Genomic DNA, 19,446 nt, shown 5'->3' on the forward strand with positions numbered 1-19,446 from the left:
GCTTAACGTTAAGCTGACGGAAGCCCATGTGAAATAAACTTTAATTCAAGTTCTGGAATAGCACATAATTAAAGGCTTATTTATTGCTCATTGAATGCCCCCATTGTCAAATTTAATGCTCCACTATTTAAAAAAACGGGGGTTACGTTAGGTTAACGTTAAGCTGACGGAATCCTATGTGAAACAAACTTTGAATCGAGTTATTTATTATCACATAATTGAAAGCTCATTTAATGCTCCCCATAGCCACAAAAAAATTATTTTCCAAAAGCCACCCCTAATACTGAAAAACCAGCCGTAATATAAATTATGTACAAATTGTAAACCTGACCATACCATAAACAAGGTCTTATTTAATTCCCCATTGCCAAATTTAATGCTCCACTAATTTAAAAAATCAGGGGTTAAGCTAGCTTAACATTAAGCTGACGGAAGCCCATGTGAAATAAACGTTAAATCAAGTTCTGGAATATCACATTATTAAGGGCTCATTTAATACTCATCAAGATCGCAAAACATGATTTTCCAAAAGCCACCCCTAATACTGAAAAACCACCCTTAATACAAATTATTTACATATTGAATATCAGACCATACCGTAATTTTGGGCTCATTCAATGCTCACATTGTCAAATTTAAAGCTACGCTATTTAAAAAAAAAACGGGGGTTACGCTAGCTTACCGTTAAGCTAGTATTTATGGTATGGTCAGATTGAGGCTCTGCCCAGAGGCAAACCGCGGAAAGAATGGTTAGAATGTGCAAATGATACCCTAATTCGAAAACATAAGAAGCCATAGAAACCCAAGAGCTTGCATGAAAAAATGCATGGACGTGAAGAAAGCTAAAGAGATATGCTAGTATAGAAAAGTGTGGCGACAAATAGGTTATAAAAGAAGTCAGTGGCGCGAATGACACCTGAAAAAAAAGACCTTGGATTCTAACAGCCCCCAGTAGATTGGGAGGCTCTTTACACGAGAGATTGATCAGCAACCTGGGTCGGAGCAATGTTGCGAAACGAACGTATTATTTAAATAAATAACATGGGCTGGAGAACATAGGAAGGTTTTCCTGTAATTATTTTCCAACCTAAAGACAATCTAACAACAACTAACAATCGACCTAAAGGTCGATTGTTAGTTTTTCCAGGTCTATTTAAAAGAGTTCAAAGGAATTAATTGATATTAAACAATTTTAATGATTTTAAGATATTTCTAAACATTTTAAAATTTTTATGATTTGGAACAGGGGATTTTGGAAATAAAATTCATTTCTGAGTTGGAAAATTAGATTAGATATTTTGAAAATGAAATGATAGTTCGAAAATGAAATTTATAATTCTTTACGAAATCCCCTGCTCCAAAGTCAAAGCTTCCTTGTTCGAAGTCATAATTACATTTATTTACCAAATTTTCTATTACTTCTTGATGATTCTGATTTGGAAGACCGGTTTTTCATTGTGAATTTTGTGCATGTACTATTAAAATTCAGAAACATTTTAATTTCCTTTCTCCACAATTTGGAAAAAGGAAGTTTCAAATTGTGACGAATTCTGACTTATAGCAGCAATTTTTTCCAAATACCAATAATAAATAAATATTCAAATAATTATTTACAGAAAATATCCTTGTTCTCAAGTAAAGATCATAATTCTTTACGGAAATTCCCAGTTTTATCGCACAGAATTATAATTCTTTGAGAAAATACCTTATCCGAAAATCAAAATTCTTTAACGGAATTCGCTGTTCCAATTACCAAGATTACATATATAATTATTTAATTATTATTTATTTACTGAAATTGCCAGTATCACACAAAAAATCATAATTTTTTACTAAATTCGTTTTCCCAGGAATGTAAAAATTAGAATTCTTTACTGAAATTTCCTGTCCTAAACTAAAAATTATATATCTTTACTAAAATTCCATGTCAGAAATTATAACTATCATCCTTGTTGAAAATTCCTTCTTCCAAGTCAGGATAATTGCAATTCTTTACATGCTTTGTTTGTTTATTTTGTATGTATATACCTTGCCCTTACTCAGAATTATGATTCTTCAGATATTCCTTGCTCAAACTCAGAATTAGAATAACAAAATATATTAAACCACTTTTAATTTACTTATTAGTAAATTCAAGAGAAAATCCCTGTTACTTAATCAAATTCCCGGTCATTTCCTGATTTTTTTACCCGGGAAACAAAATCCCCGATTTTCCCGATTACAGAATTGGACCGGACAAATATTACAACTGCGTTAATTTTTAAATACTAATAAATACATGGATTGGACGGAAAGTAATGGGCATTTTTGGATATTTGCCAATTATTTCGATAAATTTAAAATTACTTGGCTAAAACCTAAGCTCAGTCGAAAATGTTGACATAAAAACTTTGAAGAATCACAATTTTGACATTGTTCCTCCGTAGCTGCATTATTTTTGTTAGTAATATTTTACACATAGCATACTTTTCAGGTAAATTATATTAAAATTACAGAAATAATTGGCAAATATTAGCAAATACCCCTAAAAAATAGCTCTACTTTGCACGATTTTATTTGAGATTCATAATAAAATTCTGTAAATAATTCAAACAAACTTTATACATGATATTTTATAATTTAATTTACTTGAATTCCATTATAATTTATATTGAAAAATAAAATTGGTATGGAAATGTATTAAATTTTGCAGTTAATATTATAAGTCATTTCAGGCACGAATAGGGGCTAAAACTTAATTCAGTTGATATACATTTTAATTTGAATTTCACAAAAAATTAATGTTTTGCAAGTACAAAAAAAAACAAGAAATTGGGCGTTCCACCCACGGATGGAGGCCAAAACTTAATTTAAATGATCAAAAAGATTAAATTGATAAAGAATTACCGTAATTGTTTCAAGGAACCAAAGAGAAAGATTCCGTGCTACTGATGTGATATTGTAAACGTTTTCAGTATCAAACAAAACGATGCATATTCCAACACGCAACTTTGCGAAATTCGTTCGCATAAGCATGCATTGTTGCATGGGGTATCAGAGGTTATGTGGAATCGATAAATATAGAGTGGGCTACATATTATATTGCCTGTGCCATGAAATTAGAAGGCATTATAATTGCTATGTAAAGAAATGGCTGTGTTTTCTAATTGCAATATAATGTAAATAAATATGTGCCATTTAATAAGAAATGTAGTGTAATGTATGTCGCACCTTATAGTATATTTGTAGCTTCAGGATATGTAGAGATGGTATAAAACATACTCTTTCCTGTAAAGATTATGTTTATTAAGGTTTCTTTATTAATAACTTTCTGTTTAGACAAGAATCAAATAAGATGTGATATAAACTGTTGTTTCAACGCACTATTTACCATTGCAATGTTTTGTTTTCTTTTCCATATAAGGAACATTATTAAGACATGAGGAAAGTCCATCAGAGTGCATACATCACATGACAAAATGAGTGCATCAAAGATATTTCTATAACATGAACAACACACAGAAGCTTATGGTGTTGTTTTTATTGATGCTCTGTTGAATGATTTTCTCTTATGTTATTGGCAAAATAAGGTTTATATTAATGCACTTATGATCTGCAATTGTACACACAATTCGCTAAAAGGAAAGCAGCCAACTGTTCATAACTTACAGAGATTCTTTTTGGTAATCCGAAACACCGGTTTTAGTGTCACGTTCACGGCACGGGACGGGACAACGGCCTCAAGAAGGACAGTCTTCCGGTCCGAAATTCCAGTTCGTGTCCTCCTTGTACGACAGGTAGACGTAGACCTGGATTATGTTCCGGATGTTGCACTGGTTCGGCCGAAAGAAATCACTTGTATGCGTGATATAAACACTCTTCTCTCACTGCACGCGAGAAACGGAGTAATGTAACGGACGCGAGTGACTGTTCAGTGGCGTCGCGTTGCAGAAACGCTTTCCTTTTCACAGGAAAAATAAATGGAGAGAAAATTGGATGATTTTAACTTGATACTGTGAAAGAAGAGAAAAAGAAATGAGGGAGCTTCGTCGGCAAGCTGCCTATAGTAGGAGCGTAAACTGCAGCGCCGAAATGCTCGTTGTGTACATCGCGCACGAGCACCGCGTGTCGTGTCGAACGTGCGGGACTGACTCAGACTGAAGTCTGATTCTGAACTCTCCACTGACTCAATCCGCCGAGTGTTCACTGGGGGTTCAGTGGCGTAGAGTTGGGACAACTCTAATCCACTCGGCTTTTGCCTGGTGCAGCCGATTCGAGATTTCTCATTCACGTGATTCGCATTTCTCCGCCTGATTCCCGCGGCCCCTTCCGAAACTCCCCGGCTCTTCTCTTCTTTCTCAGGGTCGCTATCGAATGGACCGGAGCCGTTTAGCTACTTTCACACCTTTGTCCAATGTCCAAGAAATGTGTGAAACTGTCAAATGGATCGAGCGAATTTACGGGTTTTAGGTTTATTATGATTGGAAACTTTGGAAATGGGCATGTTTATGATTGGAGCGTTTTACTGTCGGTGCCTTTGATTATATATCTAATATGCATATTAGTAATACAGTCAAAATTTGTCACCCTTTATTTTGGGTCTTATTTTTCAGAGGTGTTAATTTTGGACTTGGCATTACTCTTCTAAATCGGTACAGCTTCATGCTGTTGACATCATTGTACAGCGATTTTGATGATTGAACAATGTGGGTGTTTTTAGTAAAATTTGATCATGTAATATTTTTGAAGGGTGGGTTGACACAATTCTCGAATTTTTATGTATAATGTGAAACTGACTAGAAATTTTTTACTTCAACTTAGGCAAATTATTATATTTAATTATCTAACTTATTTAAATTTAGAAGTATTCTGGGATTTGCCAACAGGGCCCAGTAAGTCTTGCAGACCGGTCCTTCGAAACAATTGTTTTTAATGAGATAACAGATTTCAAACGATTTGAAAGATTCCCAGGCATTATTAATTAGTTTAAGAAATTTATTATTTACAAGAATTAACTAAAGCATGCGATATAATTTCGCAGATTTCAAAGAGTTTTAAGAGATTATAATATTTTAGGGGATATTACAGAAATCAACAAATTCCGCGTGGTTTTGAAAAATTAAGGCAACTCAAAGATTCGCAGAGATTTTGAAATATTTTAGGGTATTTTACAGGATTTTAAACTGTTCATGCAGTTTTAAAGAATTTCCTCGAATTTCGTATGATATGAAAAGATTTAATAGGATTTAGAAAATGTTAGGATATTTGAGAGGGTTTCCAAATATAATAATATATATTAAGAAAATGTAAGGAATTTCAACGGATTTAAAGCAATTTTATCCAATTTTCGAGTATTGCAACAATCTTGAGGTATTTCAAAGGCGTTCAGTAAGGTATTTAAATGAATTTCCCAGGATCTCAAGGAATTTTCGTATAGGACTTCAAATTATTTCAAGGAATCCACAGATTTGATGTAATTTTGCTGGTCTTTCTAATATTTTAATGGATCTTAAAGAATTTATTTAAAGGTCTTTCGAAGATTTAAAGTGAATTTCAAATATTTATTCAAGGACTTCAAGGTATTTTTAACGAATTTAAATAATCAAAATTATTTTAGAATATTTTAAAAATTGCAATGAACTTTCAACATATTTCAAGAGTTTGAAATAATTACAAAGGAATTAAAATATTTTAGAGTATTTTACAAGATTCCATGGAATTTTCAAGAGCTTTATAAATTTCAAGGAAATTTTAAAATATTCCAAAGTATTACAATTATTTGAGAGTAATTTAAAAGATTTCAAGGAATTTTCAAGAGATTTAAAAAATGTCAAGGAATTTTTAATAATTTTTTGGAAATTAAAAAATGGAATACCGTTTTTTAACATTTTCAAATTTCGGAAGACTTGGCAGGATTTGATATAGGATCTATAAGGTTTTAGGATTTTTACAACGATTACAAGAGAATTTCGAACCTTTAAGCGATTTTAATGGATAGTTGTATGATTTCCAATGATTTTAAAAGCTCTCAATGTATTTGACCAAGTTTGTGAGGATTTCGGGAAATATCATCATGGAATTTGATGGGGTTTTCGAGGGTTTGTATGGGATTTCAAAGGATTGTAAAGATTTTAAATGATTTTATAATATTTCAAGGAATATCGAGGAATTTAATAAAATGCCAGTCATTTTAATATGATTTCCAAGATTTTAAGCCCAGTTCACCCCTGTTTACATAAGAGAAATGAGATAGTGTGAGGAATACATATTGAGTATATATCGACGTCTCCATTCAACATGAGTGAATGTGCTTACAGCCCCGTGTATGAGACTATTTCCTATGCTTATACACAGCGCATTGTCTCATACACGGTGCTGTCAGCAAATAGACACATATTGAATTTAGAGGCGCCAATATGAACACTTCAATTTTTTATCGCTTATTCTTATTCTTATTTATATTTCTTATTCTTTTTTTAATATTTGTTTTCTAATTTTTTTCTCTTATTCATATTCGAGGATAAATGGAACCTATGTAGAAAAACTACATCTAAACGATATAACACGTGAAAAACTGCCCCTTGATTAATAACAAAACGTATTGTCCTTTGAAAGGGGCCTGTTTTCTTAATATGTTTCAATTATCGTCGAATGTTACTCAAATTGTTAGTTGACCGGACGACGAAAACAAATAAAAATTACAGGTATTCTTGGTAATTTTCATCTCATAACTGCCGTGATTTGAGAAACCACCGTTAACTGCAGAATGAACGAAGGCGAGAAAATCGACGAAAACTGTTCGAATCTTTATTCGCGTGTACCGCGAATTCTAATTGATTTTATGCAGTTTTTTGTTGTTCTTTACTAAGTTGCATATAAACTTTTCATTTTTGCAAAAAAAAAGATTAAAAAATGTTAATTAATTATCTAAAATGCAGTTAACGGTGTTGACTGGGTTGCTGAAATTTAGAAAATGCAATAACGGGCAGTTACGGCTCTCTCCGAGTCACGGACCTCAGAAATAGGCCTGTCGCGTGATTTGTGAAAACGCTGTTTACGGCAAAAGAATTTCGCAGCTCAAAATAAATGCAGTTACGGCGTTTCTCGAATTACAGACCTTTTTTCTCGGGGTTCGCTGATTCCGGAGAACGCCGTGAGCACGTACGGACCTGTCAGATATCACGAAGGCTCAAAATCACCGCCCGATAATTTAGTAAAGTCCGTAACTGCCCGTTGCGACTTTTTCTCGAATTTTTCTGTGGCGCATTCAGCTGTCCATGATTTGAGCCTGCAGTTAACGGTCAGTTACGGCTCTCTTCTAAATCACGACTCGCCAAATTTTGCAGTTAACGGCAATTTTCCAAAATTTAGCAACAATTATTTAAAAAGTTATTAACAATTTGAAAAAAATATTTTAATAATCCGATACATCTTTTCTTCACGATTCCAACGATATAAAAAACTCATTTTTCGATTTTTTGCAGTTAACGGTGTTTTCTCAAATTACGGCGGATAAGTACGATTACTTTTTCTCGATACCTTTCATCTCATATAAAACTCTAAAAAACTACCCCTCTAATTACGGCTATGCTAAACTGGTGCGGATCGTGTAGATAGCATTTCCGGGACAAGCTGGCTTGGCGGGTACACCCGCAAATCCGCATTCAACTTAACACTCGAACTGTAAACGTTTTTTTGGCAACTTTGCACTGTAAACGGTGGTCTATAAGATCCAAGGGGATTTTTTTTCGTTAAAGTGATCGAAAAGCTCTGGCAAAATTTATATACTATCATTAAACCTTCTACTTTATGAATCAGTCGAACAACTATAGGTTAAAAATTTTTTCAAACAAATAATTGCAGTTACAATTTTGCAACAAATTAATGAAATTCATAATAAAATCCGCCCAATTAAAGCTGAAAGTACACAATTAAAGATACAATAAACAGAAACAGGCTATTGTAAAAAGAAATGCTTAATTTTCATGCAAATTTTAAATGAAAATATTAAGCCATATATATGAGAGTAGTACTGTTCGAACGAAAATGAACGATTTCCTTAGATTTTATGCACCTTTATTGATCCAAAAGTTGCAAAATGTAAAAAATGACTAAAAATTCTCACTTTTAATACAATTCGAAAAAAATGGCTCTTCACATTACATCATTTAGCCGCTTTCCTCGCCGCCACAGTAATCAACTGGGAAAAAATGTTCATTTGAAAAAAGTGGTCTCGAAAATGTTCAAAATGTGCTCACTTTTTACATTTTTATCCAAAATGCCTGGCTAACGAACCTGACCTTTAGTTTAGGGTTTAGGACACTAAACGAGTGTACCAAATGCCAATCTAATAGATTAATTTTTTCAAAAGATATTGTGGAAGTAGACAGACATACAGAAATACATGCAGACAGATATACAGACAGACACATTTGTTAAGCCCCGTTTTTCGGATTCAGGGGTCTCAAAACCTGGACATTTAACAAAAACTGGGGGAGTGGGGGGTCAAATTGTATACAAATCTAATACCTTCTCTGATAATAATGTAAAAATTTTTCACTTCCACAAAAAGTTAACGTAAACTGTAAACGGGGGTATATTTGACACGGCATGAGCTTCCTCTGTTCACTTTGCTGGTTAAACTAGCACTGAACTGTTCTTGTCAATTCGTCCTTAGATTCTCTACCTGCGTACAATTTTTTAGGGTGGGGATAGAGCTGGGGCCCTTTTCTTTTTTTTGGAGTAATCGACGTAGTAAATTTTCGTCTGGGTCTTATCGACCGCCGTTTACAGTGCGATGGTTAAAGACCAAATTTGTCCCACTAAACCTAAAGCCATGACTTTGCCAACCAAAGGTCGGCAGTCACAGTCGGACGAACATTTATATTGATAGGAAACTTGTGTCGATTCAATAAAGGATTATGGGATAAATAAAGTCTAGGAATTAATGTAAACTAAAATAATATTTCTATACAATTAAAGTTCTCTTTGTTGATATGGTTCCCGTCTACACTCTACTCTTAATCATTTGTTTATATGAGCAGCTTCTGAAAGACCACATGCACTCACAATCTCTTAGAAATGTACGCACAAAAGAATCCGTGAATAGTCGGATATTCTCGATATGACTTATTAAAACTCAATTTACAATTTTATTCATTTTTGTTCATTATTCCAATGTCCAACCTGAACTACCGACATTGGCAATCAAAGACTGCTCGACTGTCGCGAGGACTATCGGTCCAACTCTTGTCCAAACATGGCCCGGTCATCAGTTGACCTATGGGAACTCTTTCTTAAATGAGTGAAGCCCACTATCAGCTAAACTCTGACCAAAAATCGGCTGACTATCGGGCGAACTATGGCAAATCTTTCCCAGGAAAGTAACGCCGACTATCGGTTCAACTTCGGCCCAAACATCGGTTGAACTCCGATAAATTTGTTTTAAACTTTTAGTCTAACTTTGTGTAACAGTTAGTCAAAAAATCGGCATTGAAAAGAAATTACTGGATCCAAGAAAATACGTTTTTTACTTTGTTTTACTCTTAAACTTGAGATTCGTTTACTTGAGTTCAGTAAATATTAGTTAGAGATAAAAAGTAATGCCTAGGCTCAAAGATATCCTTTCTTTGTCGATATTTTTTTATTGCAAAGAAATATTTGTTTTTAAAAAACGTTAAAAATATTAAATCAAAGAAATGATTTCTTAGGAACTAAGAACCTAGTTTCTTTGAATCTGCTTTTTAAACCATAAGAAATATTTCTACATTTTAATAAAATCGATTCTTTGAAGTGATAAATACGTATTTAAATTAAGTAATTAAGGCCCCGGATTCTATAACAGCTTACAGAATTTGTCGTCGGTCAGAGGTCTACGCACTCTCAGGCGGTAAATTCTATAGGCGGTTCTAGAATCCGGCGCCTCAATTTAACTATGTGTGGAGCAAGTAATTCAGGTTTCTTTGAGTGAAAGAAATATTTTTGTTAGATTGATTGAATAAACAATCTTCAATTAATTAATTGGAATAAATACTTGTCCGAACAAAGGAAACACTTCATTGAAGTAAATATTAAAATAATGTCTGTTAAAATCCATTCAAATTTAGTATTAAGTCGGAGAACAATGACAATGAATTCATATTTTGAACGAGAATGGTTTTAACTCCCGTTTGAGTAGAAAAACCTATATCTCGCAATTTTAAATGTCCCTTGATATAACACGAAATTATGGGCAATTGAACAAGTTCGTTGCATTCCATTATAATTTTAAATTGTTAATTTTTTTTGAATTGTTTCAATCAGAATGTTGAGGATTTTTAAAACTAGATTTTTGTATGCTTATACCGCTGTCCAAACAAAAAGTTACATAAGTGCTTTCTGAGATAAACGGAGATATTCAAGAAAAAACATTTGTGCTAAGAACTTTAGTATAAGATACGAACATATTTTCATTATTGCAAGTACCCCTTTTTCGTAAAACGCATGTACTCTTTCTGTTTTTGCAAGAAAAAATTGATTATTTAGACAATTTCTATTGAAAAATGTACTTGCGGATTTTTTTGGAATCAATCCCAGCTAAGAAGTATGCAAAGTCGCTTGCGTAGTGTTTCGCTGTAATGTAATCGAGCGTTCAGCCCTCGATACAAGAGAAATCCGGAAACGCCATGCATGGCATGCCGAATTTAACCCATGTCGCTTGCGTGTTTCTTCGCTTGGACATCTTTGCTCGACTCCACACATTTACAACTGAAATTTTATGTACAGCACATACTGGCACATGCGTAGATTTTATTTTGCACTAAGTAGCGTGCTCGGCCACTTTTACCAGACGAAAGATTCGCAAAGTACTTTACACATATTCTTCCCTTGTATTTCGTAATGTATTCGCCTTCTCTTACAAATTTCAGGCACCGTAAAGTACTTTCCATACATTTTTATGTTGCATTTGGTCCATTTACTCAATATTTGGAATTTTAAACATTCATTTTTCATTGTAAATAATTAAAAATTGTAATGTTAACCATGAAAGTCAGGCGCAGCTTACTCTCACGATTCCACTGATATAAAAAAATCCATGTTTTTGAGAAAAGATCAAAAACATTGGTAAAAAAGTGTAGAATATTTTTAAATAGAACTTATGGCACTCCTGTAATTACTGATTAGTACAAAAAATAGTAAAGATCAAGTCAAGGCACCTCTGCGACATGGTCACAGAAATAATTTGAATCACATCCCTACTCCATTCCAAAGTCATTCCAAAGTAGATTAAATCCAATTTCACCATGTATTTTGTGCGAAGGTAAATCATGACTTTTATAGCGAAGTTTCCCTGTACCGAGTTAATACGGTGACACTCTTCTTTTGCGCTGGTTTTGGAGGTGGCGGTCGTGTGGAACAAACCCGATATAGTACGGCTCCGAATGTAAACGCTTTTGTTTAGCTACGCCTGAGTGATCACCGCACAACCCGCGCAGCTCCTTTTACTCCTATTTGCGGCGCAATGTCAATTATCGGAAGAACTACATAAAGGCGCCCTATCTAAGAGTCTCACTGTATTTAATACTAAAAAATATACTGATACTAATTTGGGTATAGCCGAATCGTATTATACCTTATTAAAGCTTACTTTTTAGCATGATTAATAAATGGGAGATATACCTTGATATTTTTGAAGTATATTAGTACAGATATTTGCATTTTTTTTACTCATCTGATCAGGATGCGCAAATGTGAAAATATGCAAACATTCTGGAATGGTTTGTTATGATTGAAAACATTAAAAGCATGTTACTTTTTATAAGAGCAGCTATTATTATTCACTGTCTTGACAACAAAAGAGCGTAACACCGGAAAAAGGTGTGATTATTTTAGCTTCGGATTAGTTTCACACTATATATTTTCTGACAACATAACTCGAATGGAAAATTTTGGTGGCAAGCCAAAAAGCAATTTTAAGTTAGAAATTATTTTGCGGTCACAGGATTTTACTGAGTATTAGAATAGTCGCCGATGTAAGAGTTTTCTTACGCAATGAAAAAAGTAAAAATATTTCATTATACGTCAGAGAAAAATTGAAATATGTATCAAGTACAAAATTGTGGTGGATTTTCGCAATATTGTGTTACGGAAGGCCCAATTAAAATCTTTTTTTATGAATCAATATTTTTATTTTCGCATTCCTTTCGAGAATCCAGAAGATAAGAATAATAATAGCTGTATTAGTAGAACATCAGGAGTGTTTATTTCCACTGAAGCCATCTTAAACTACATTTACCCATATAAAAAATGGAATAAAATTATCTCTATAAGAACACTTTATCTTCAGTACAAAATTCTCTATACTTTTACTTCACCGACCTTTTATTTTATTTAAATGCTCTTTTTCTCCTTTCAGATTCTTACCCGAATAATACACATCATCTTGCTACTTTACTTACATATGGACGCTTGGAATCTATTTTTATAACAAACTTGGAGATTAAGTTCATTTCAATTTCAATACCTTGGAGGAAAGGAAATGACATTGCTAAACATAAATGCGATTTCGACGTGAACCACATGGAGATTTGAAGAAGAATCTGAACGTTTGTTACTTTGTATCTCTATTTTTACTCGTGATGATACTTTAACTGCATCAACCACGTTCGGCCGCAGATTTACTTTCGTACCAATTGAGTGCAAAAGAGCGACGTCTTAACATTTTAATCGAGCTTCGCTCTACGGCTTTAATTAATGAAAAATTTTATTCCCAAATTAAAATATGATTTCACTATAAGTTATCATCTAATCATGTTAAAGATACTTTTATTTAGTAATGAAGGGAAATATTAATATAAACATTAAACTTATTATATAGAAACTACACAGCGTATACTACTCCGCACGGAGAAAAATGTCTAGTTGGGTTAACAAGGATTCTGGTTAGCCGTACTAGACAGTCTAGTAAAATATGAACCAACACACTGTCTAGTTAAACGCGCCAGACAGTCGAGTTAAAATCTGTATAGTTAGAAATACAAGACATAAGGTATAGATTACCAGACATCTAGTACGGCCAACATTTTCATGGCTAGTAGATCTAACTGTCTAGTAAAATCAACCAAACGCTGAGTTAGGTTTACATGACAGTTTCTAGGTAATTTAACTAGTTTTTTGGTAATATTTACCAGATATATAGGGTTCGTGTAGTTTTTTTTTAGAAAAAAAGTATGTTTTCAGGGTCTTAGGGATAGGTTTAAAAATGTGTGCAATACAATAAAAGTAAAGATCACTGAAAGAAAAACAAAAGAAATAAAGAATATAAATAACATAAATAATAAAGAATATAAAGATAAAGAATATAAAGAAAATAAATAAAAGTAAAGATCACTGAAGAAAAACAAAATTTACGTTCCTTGCAATATAAACTTGTAGGAGAAAAGATTCCACAAGTTCAGCAGATTATCCACTATGTCGTCACGGAAGTTACTGATTCTAATACGCGAAAGTAGAAGCAAAAATGAAAACACGTCGCTTCTCGCAATTCTGAAAATTGTCAGAATAACGCGCGGTACACGGAAATGCAAGCGGCTGGAAGAAACTGGAGCTGACGACGCCGAATATTAGGTAGGCAAGCTAGCGGCTAGAGGGAAGAATATTGATGGTAAAGGGTATAGGAGGGACGAACGAAGGGAGTACAGGAGTGGTGGGGGGACATTGCTACTAGATATGAGATATCTCGTTATGGGAACTATTTGAAATAACACGATGAATCGGTAAAATCTACTAGACTGCTTACAAGACATTGAGTAGGAGTAAGGAAACTTATGTCTGAAATTTACTAGACGCGCGTAATTAGATTCATCTAGTTGGCCCAACTAGACCTTTTTCTCCGTGCGCTTTTGTTTGTCCACGGCGGAGTGCTCTGCGTCAATTCTCGGAAGGGTTATAGAAAGTAGGGCTTTTGAAGGGTTTCACTGAATATACATATATATACACACACACATACAATTTTAAAGACTAAAAGTAGAATATATAAGTCAATTGATGAGATATCTTAACCAAACTTGGCGGGCATTATTATAATTTTTTATCTAAAACTTTTACTCGGGTGAACCCGGTTATATAACCGGGTTCATTTGTAGAAATTTCTGTATTAAGTTTAACACACATGTATTGGAAGTTTTTTTCGTATACGTATATTAAATTTAAGATACTAGCAAATTTGAAAGTTCAAAGACACATCTGAAATTTAATACACATGTGTATTAAATTTAATACAGATGTATATTGAATTTAATACACATGCGTATTAAATTCAATAAAGACCTGCATTAAACTTAATACACATGTGTATTAAATTTTAGATGTGTGTTTGAACTTTCAAATTTGGTGGTATCTTAAATTTAATATAAGTATCCGAAAAAAACTTCCCATACATGTGTATTAAACTTAGTACAGCAGTTTCTAACGGTGCAATAACTTTTTTGCAATTAACTAAATAAAGAGAGATTTTTTAGTATATACTAAAAAAATCTCTCTACATGTAGTTAATTGCAAAAAAGTCATTAAGGTATTTTTGGGTCTAGTTTTAGAATGATAACAAACATTATTTTTTAAATAATTTACATAATTTAAATAAATAAATGTGTGTGTGTGTGTGTGTGTAAACTATAATACAAATAAGTTTGTGAATCTGTTTAGCTGTTCTGCGACGTTGAAGACCGTAGAATTAAATGTTTTCGCTTTTCTACTTTCGGTAAAAAAATGTTATCTATTTATTTTTGCTTAGCTTGTGTCGCGTGCTGAAAAATTTAATTTTTGTATTTTCAATGTTTTTTTAAATAAATAAAACAAAAACTACGTGACCTATAAAAAAGTGATTTATGAGAAATTTGTAGATGTTTTTTGGGTGCACAATGTTTGTTTAATAATTTTTTTTCCTTTCTGGCATAGTTTGACCGTAGAATGCAATTTTTGATTTTTGATTAGTTTTTGTGCGGTTAAAATTTGAGTTTTCAATTTTTAGAAAAAAATTTAAATAGTTGATATGATAATCTTGTAGGGCCATCGAAAAGTAACATTTTTCTTCTCAAGTACTATGAACAACTGTGCAGAGAATTTTTGAAACATGAAAAAATGTGTACTCAAAAATTTTCAAAATGGGTTCACTTTTTGTTTTTTTTATCCAAAATGTCTGACTACCGAAATTGGCATTTGGCTTAGGACACTAAAAGAATATACCAAAGGTGAATCTAATAGATTCATTTTTTTGAAAAGTTATCGTGCTCACAGACATACAGACATAAAGACAGACAGACATACCGACAGACAAATTCGTAAAAACTTGTTTTTCGCATTCAGGGGGTTTCAAAACGTGGACCTTTTGACAAAAATTATGGGGGGGGGGAGCACATTTTACACAAATCTAATACCTTATCTGATGAGAATTTAAAAATGATTTATTTGTCATGAATAATTTTTGGATAGTTCTGTTTTTAGTTTTAATCATAAAAAATAGCATAAAAAACGCATCCTATCAAAAAGTGGTTGATAACAAATGTGTAGATCTTTTTCAAGTGCACAATGTTTGTGCAATCATCTTTCACCGTATTTTGCATGGTTTGGCCGAAAAATGAAATTTTTGGATTTTTCATTATATTGTATGCTGTCAAAATTTGAATTTCGGATTTTTCAATAAAATTCAAAAAGTTGTTATGATCATCTTTTAGGGAATTAAAAATCACATCTTTCTTTTCTTGAATTTTTTTTATATCGTGCGTTATTTGGCTTAAAATGTTCATTTTCGTGTGTTTTTAGAATTTTGTAAATGCTATAACTCTGGTAATTTTTTATTTTAAGAAAAAAGTCAAAGAAATAAATTGATCAAATTTTTGAATACTATAAATAACCGTACAGAGAATTTTGGAATTAAAAAAAAAGTGTTCTCAAAAATATTGAAAGTGTGCCCACTTTTTGAGTTTTTCCTAAAATGGCTGGCTAACGAAATTGACCTTTAGTTTAGGACACTAAACTAGTGTACCGAAGGCCAATCCAAAAGATTAATTTTTTCAAAAGTCATCGTGTTCACAAACAGAAATACATACAGACACATTCGTAAAAACCTGTTTTTCGGATTCAAGGGGTCTCAAAACGAGTACATTTGACAAAAACTGGGGAGGGGGGGGGGTCACATTTACACCAACATAATACCTTCTCTGATGTGAATGTAAAAACGAAGACTGCACTTAAGTTTGTTGTAAACTTAATTTTTGAACAGTCCAATTTGAACATAAGGGATATATATCTTACCTCTGTATACATTTCAAAGTAAAATTATATTTCTTTAGGATACTTGTATCCATACACATAATAAGAAATGAACGTGATCAAGAATCCTTCCAATACAGATGTACAGAACCTCAATGTATTATTTTCTAGCACAACTATACATGTAGCATCTTCATCATACAATGATTTACCTATAAAAAAGCAGGCCATGAAAAATAACAAATTATTGTAGAATGTTTTGAATGTTTCAAATTAAATGTGCTTCACGCTATATATTGACAACCGGTTGATAAATTAACCTATGGTTTCGTGAATTATTGTAGCTTTACTAGGACTATGATTTAGCGAAATTCCAACCCGATAAAAAAAACCAATATTTTTTTATGGGAACACTTGAGTCCTTTTCAAGGTATGGAAAAAAAGCGAATAAAAGTAAAAGCAAGACGTGTCAGGGCCCGCAGCGTTGCGCGACGCATGCGCTATTGTTTAGTTTTAATACACATGTGTATTATTTCAGTTTTCATATAAAAATATATTAATTTTGACATACATAGTAAATAAGTTTAAACTCAATGTGTATTGAGTTTATTTTAATTTATAAATGTGTTAATTTTCAAATGCACCTCATGTATTAACGTGTATTAAAACTCATAAAATTTTTAACAGTGTACATCAAAGCCACGGACTAAGTCAAGTGACTAATGAGATTAGGATGTTATAAATCAATCCAATACGATGTTTAAAACCTCTTGCGATGATGTTTTATAGGTATACAATTACGAGCGGCAGCCGGCGTTCGAGGTGACTGAAGTCACCTCTGGATGCTTTCTTAGAGCTACCATGTGCCAATCTACAGGTTTTTAGTCACTTGCTTCCTGATGGTACAGAAAGTTATTTACAATGCATTTTTAGTCCCATAGCACTGCCGTTAAAACATATTGTATTATGTCTTTTTATTTTAAGACCCCAATAAAACTGAGGTCTATACACGTCATCATTTCAGTCCTTTAGCTTAAGTAGATATATACCGGCATATGACTCCAATTCACTGAGTATGGGCATGTGAAAATTTTCCTTTTACTAAGGTGGTACATTATAAATTTAATCACAACCAGTGATATCCCACGACTGCATCATACTTTAGTAGAAATATGTACTCTGGACGTTTGTCCAGGGAAGAGAAAAACTGCAGAAAAGCATCTCTTGAGTTCAGCCAGTTTGAATTGATCAAAAATGTACTACTTTTAACATGCATGACACTTACCGACAGACAAAACCAATCGATCGATTCCGATCAAAATTGACATAATTATAGTAAATAATATTTAAATATGCCACTTTTTAAGGAAAAGCGATCTAGTAATATAACACATAACTAGGTTTGCACTTTCTTAAAAAAATTAACAATTTTCAAAATAAGTAGAGACACCTATGATGACCTAAATTATACTGATTTTTACTACATTCTTTGAGAAAATTGTTTTAATGAGAAAAGTGAGAAAAGGAAGTGTTCGAGGCGGTATAGAGATGGGGGGGGGGCTTATATATTTTTAGATTAATCTAGAATTCCCCTGTTGTTTATTTTAATAGCACGCTTATTCTGCAACACTGCTCCGACCCAGGTCGCTGATTAAACTCTTGTGGTATTCTAAGGAATTCCTGGTATAATCACAACACTGTTTTGCTTTAAGCAACTAAGAACATTTTTTTGAGCGACTCCAAAATGCGTATACACTCAACGATTCATACGGTCTACATGGGATAGCAAAGCATCCGGTGTTTTAGGTTTAGGGTCCACTCTGCCTTGATGATCTTCACTGCTCGCTGACAATCCTGGTTCCGAAGTTGATGATGTTCAGGCAGCGTTTGACATCACCGTAGTTGGCGGTTGTTCTCGTGGTAGCTGCTTTACATGTGCCACGCTTCGAGTAACAACTTTTCCGTTTCCGAAAAAAGTCGTCTGCAAGTTTTTTTTATAACTGTTGCGATTTCTGTGTCTGTTTTGCTACCACTAATGACTCCAGAGAGCGATAATGCCCTGGGAACTGCTTCCTGGATGATTTATTGTACATGGTGTTCGTTTGGTCCATCAAAGGTTGCGTCAGATTATATTTTGCACAACCTTGATAGGGGATCAGCAATGTTCAACCTTCGACGTATGCTTGAATATCACATCCAACGTTTTGTGGTCAGTCACCAATTCGAATTCTATTCCTGTCAAATAAAAATAAAACCTTTTAAGCAGCCACACCAGTTACAGGCTTTCTTTTTCAGTTTGTGAATATCGACGTTCTATGGTGGTGAGGCTCTTGCTTGCAAATGAAATTATACGTGGTTCAATCACCACTTTAAACTACAGCAGAAACGCTCCTAAAGCTATTGGGCTTGCATCAGCTATTAACTGCGTGCGTAGGTTTAAATAAAAAAAACGCCAATGTGGGCAATTTCTCCATCTCTCCTTTGAGTTTTTGGAAGTTTTCCTGTTGGTTTGGTCCCCATTGGAATTTCGTTTCATGCCTTATGAGCAGTCAAAGAGAATCTGTAAGATTGCCGAGGTTTAGTATACATTTTCCCAGGTATGTTATTAGTCCTAGAAAACTCCTTACTTCTTCATTGTTTGTGGGTGCGCGGAAATTACGAATAACTTCAACTTTCTGCAAGTCAGGTTTTACTCCCGACGATGCCAGTATGTGACGCAGAAATTTTAATTGCTCTGTCTTTTAACTTCACACTTATTTTGATGCAAGAGAACATTGTGACTTTTTAGCACTTCTAGTACTCCCCGCAAGCACTCATCATGTTAATTTTCGGTTGCTCGGTATATAATGATGTCATCTAGATAATTTAAGCAGATTTTACATGGGGCGAGAATACTCTAAAATATATTTTGAAATATTTCTGGGGCTGAGCTTATTTCAAACATGAGGCGTTTATACATATATAACACAGGCACACAAAAAAGTCAAAGTCCACGGAGGCGACCTTTGAGGTTCTATGGTTTTTGGGTCGCTGATTCCGAATCGTTTGTCGGTTTTTTCAGATCAGAATGCTTTCAAGGTCATTTGAATGTCAATGAAGAGAATATTGCTGAAAAAATCTGAAAAAATTCAGACATAGGTTTTTTAGCATGCTGAATCCGAATCCGGTGTCGGTTGACCTTCATTAGTTCAAGATCAAGGTCATTTAACGGTCAAACCA

The 19,446-nt window shown here is 33.5% G+C and overlaps 1 protein-coding gene across 4 annotated transcripts in view; it reads right to left on the reverse strand.

Moving 5' to 3' along the window:
• The window catches only part of LOC117167201, a 73,389-nt gene extending 69,246 nt beyond the window's left edge, over positions 1-4,143 (reverse strand). For 2 of the 4 annotated variants that reach the window (XM_033351936.1, XM_033351932.1), the window contains exon 1: positions 3,649-4,143. The gene's annotated coding sequence lies outside the window, so the exon portion shown is untranslated. Of the gene's footprint in view, positions 1-3,210; positions 3,268-3,370; positions 3,595-3,648 lie in introns of those variants that run through there. The other 2 variants (XM_033351935.1, XM_033351934.1) reach the window with 2 other exon arrangements.
• Between the last annotated feature and the right edge of the window lie 15,303 nt (positions 4,144-19,446).

Source organism: Belonocnema kinseyi, chromosome 2, assembly GCF_010883055.1.
Source record: "Belonocnema kinseyi isolate 2016_QV_RU_SX_M_011 chromosome 2, B_treatae_v1, whole genome shotgun sequence".
NCBI lineage: Eukaryota > Metazoa > Arthropoda > Insecta > Hymenoptera > Cynipidae > Belonocnema > Belonocnema kinseyi.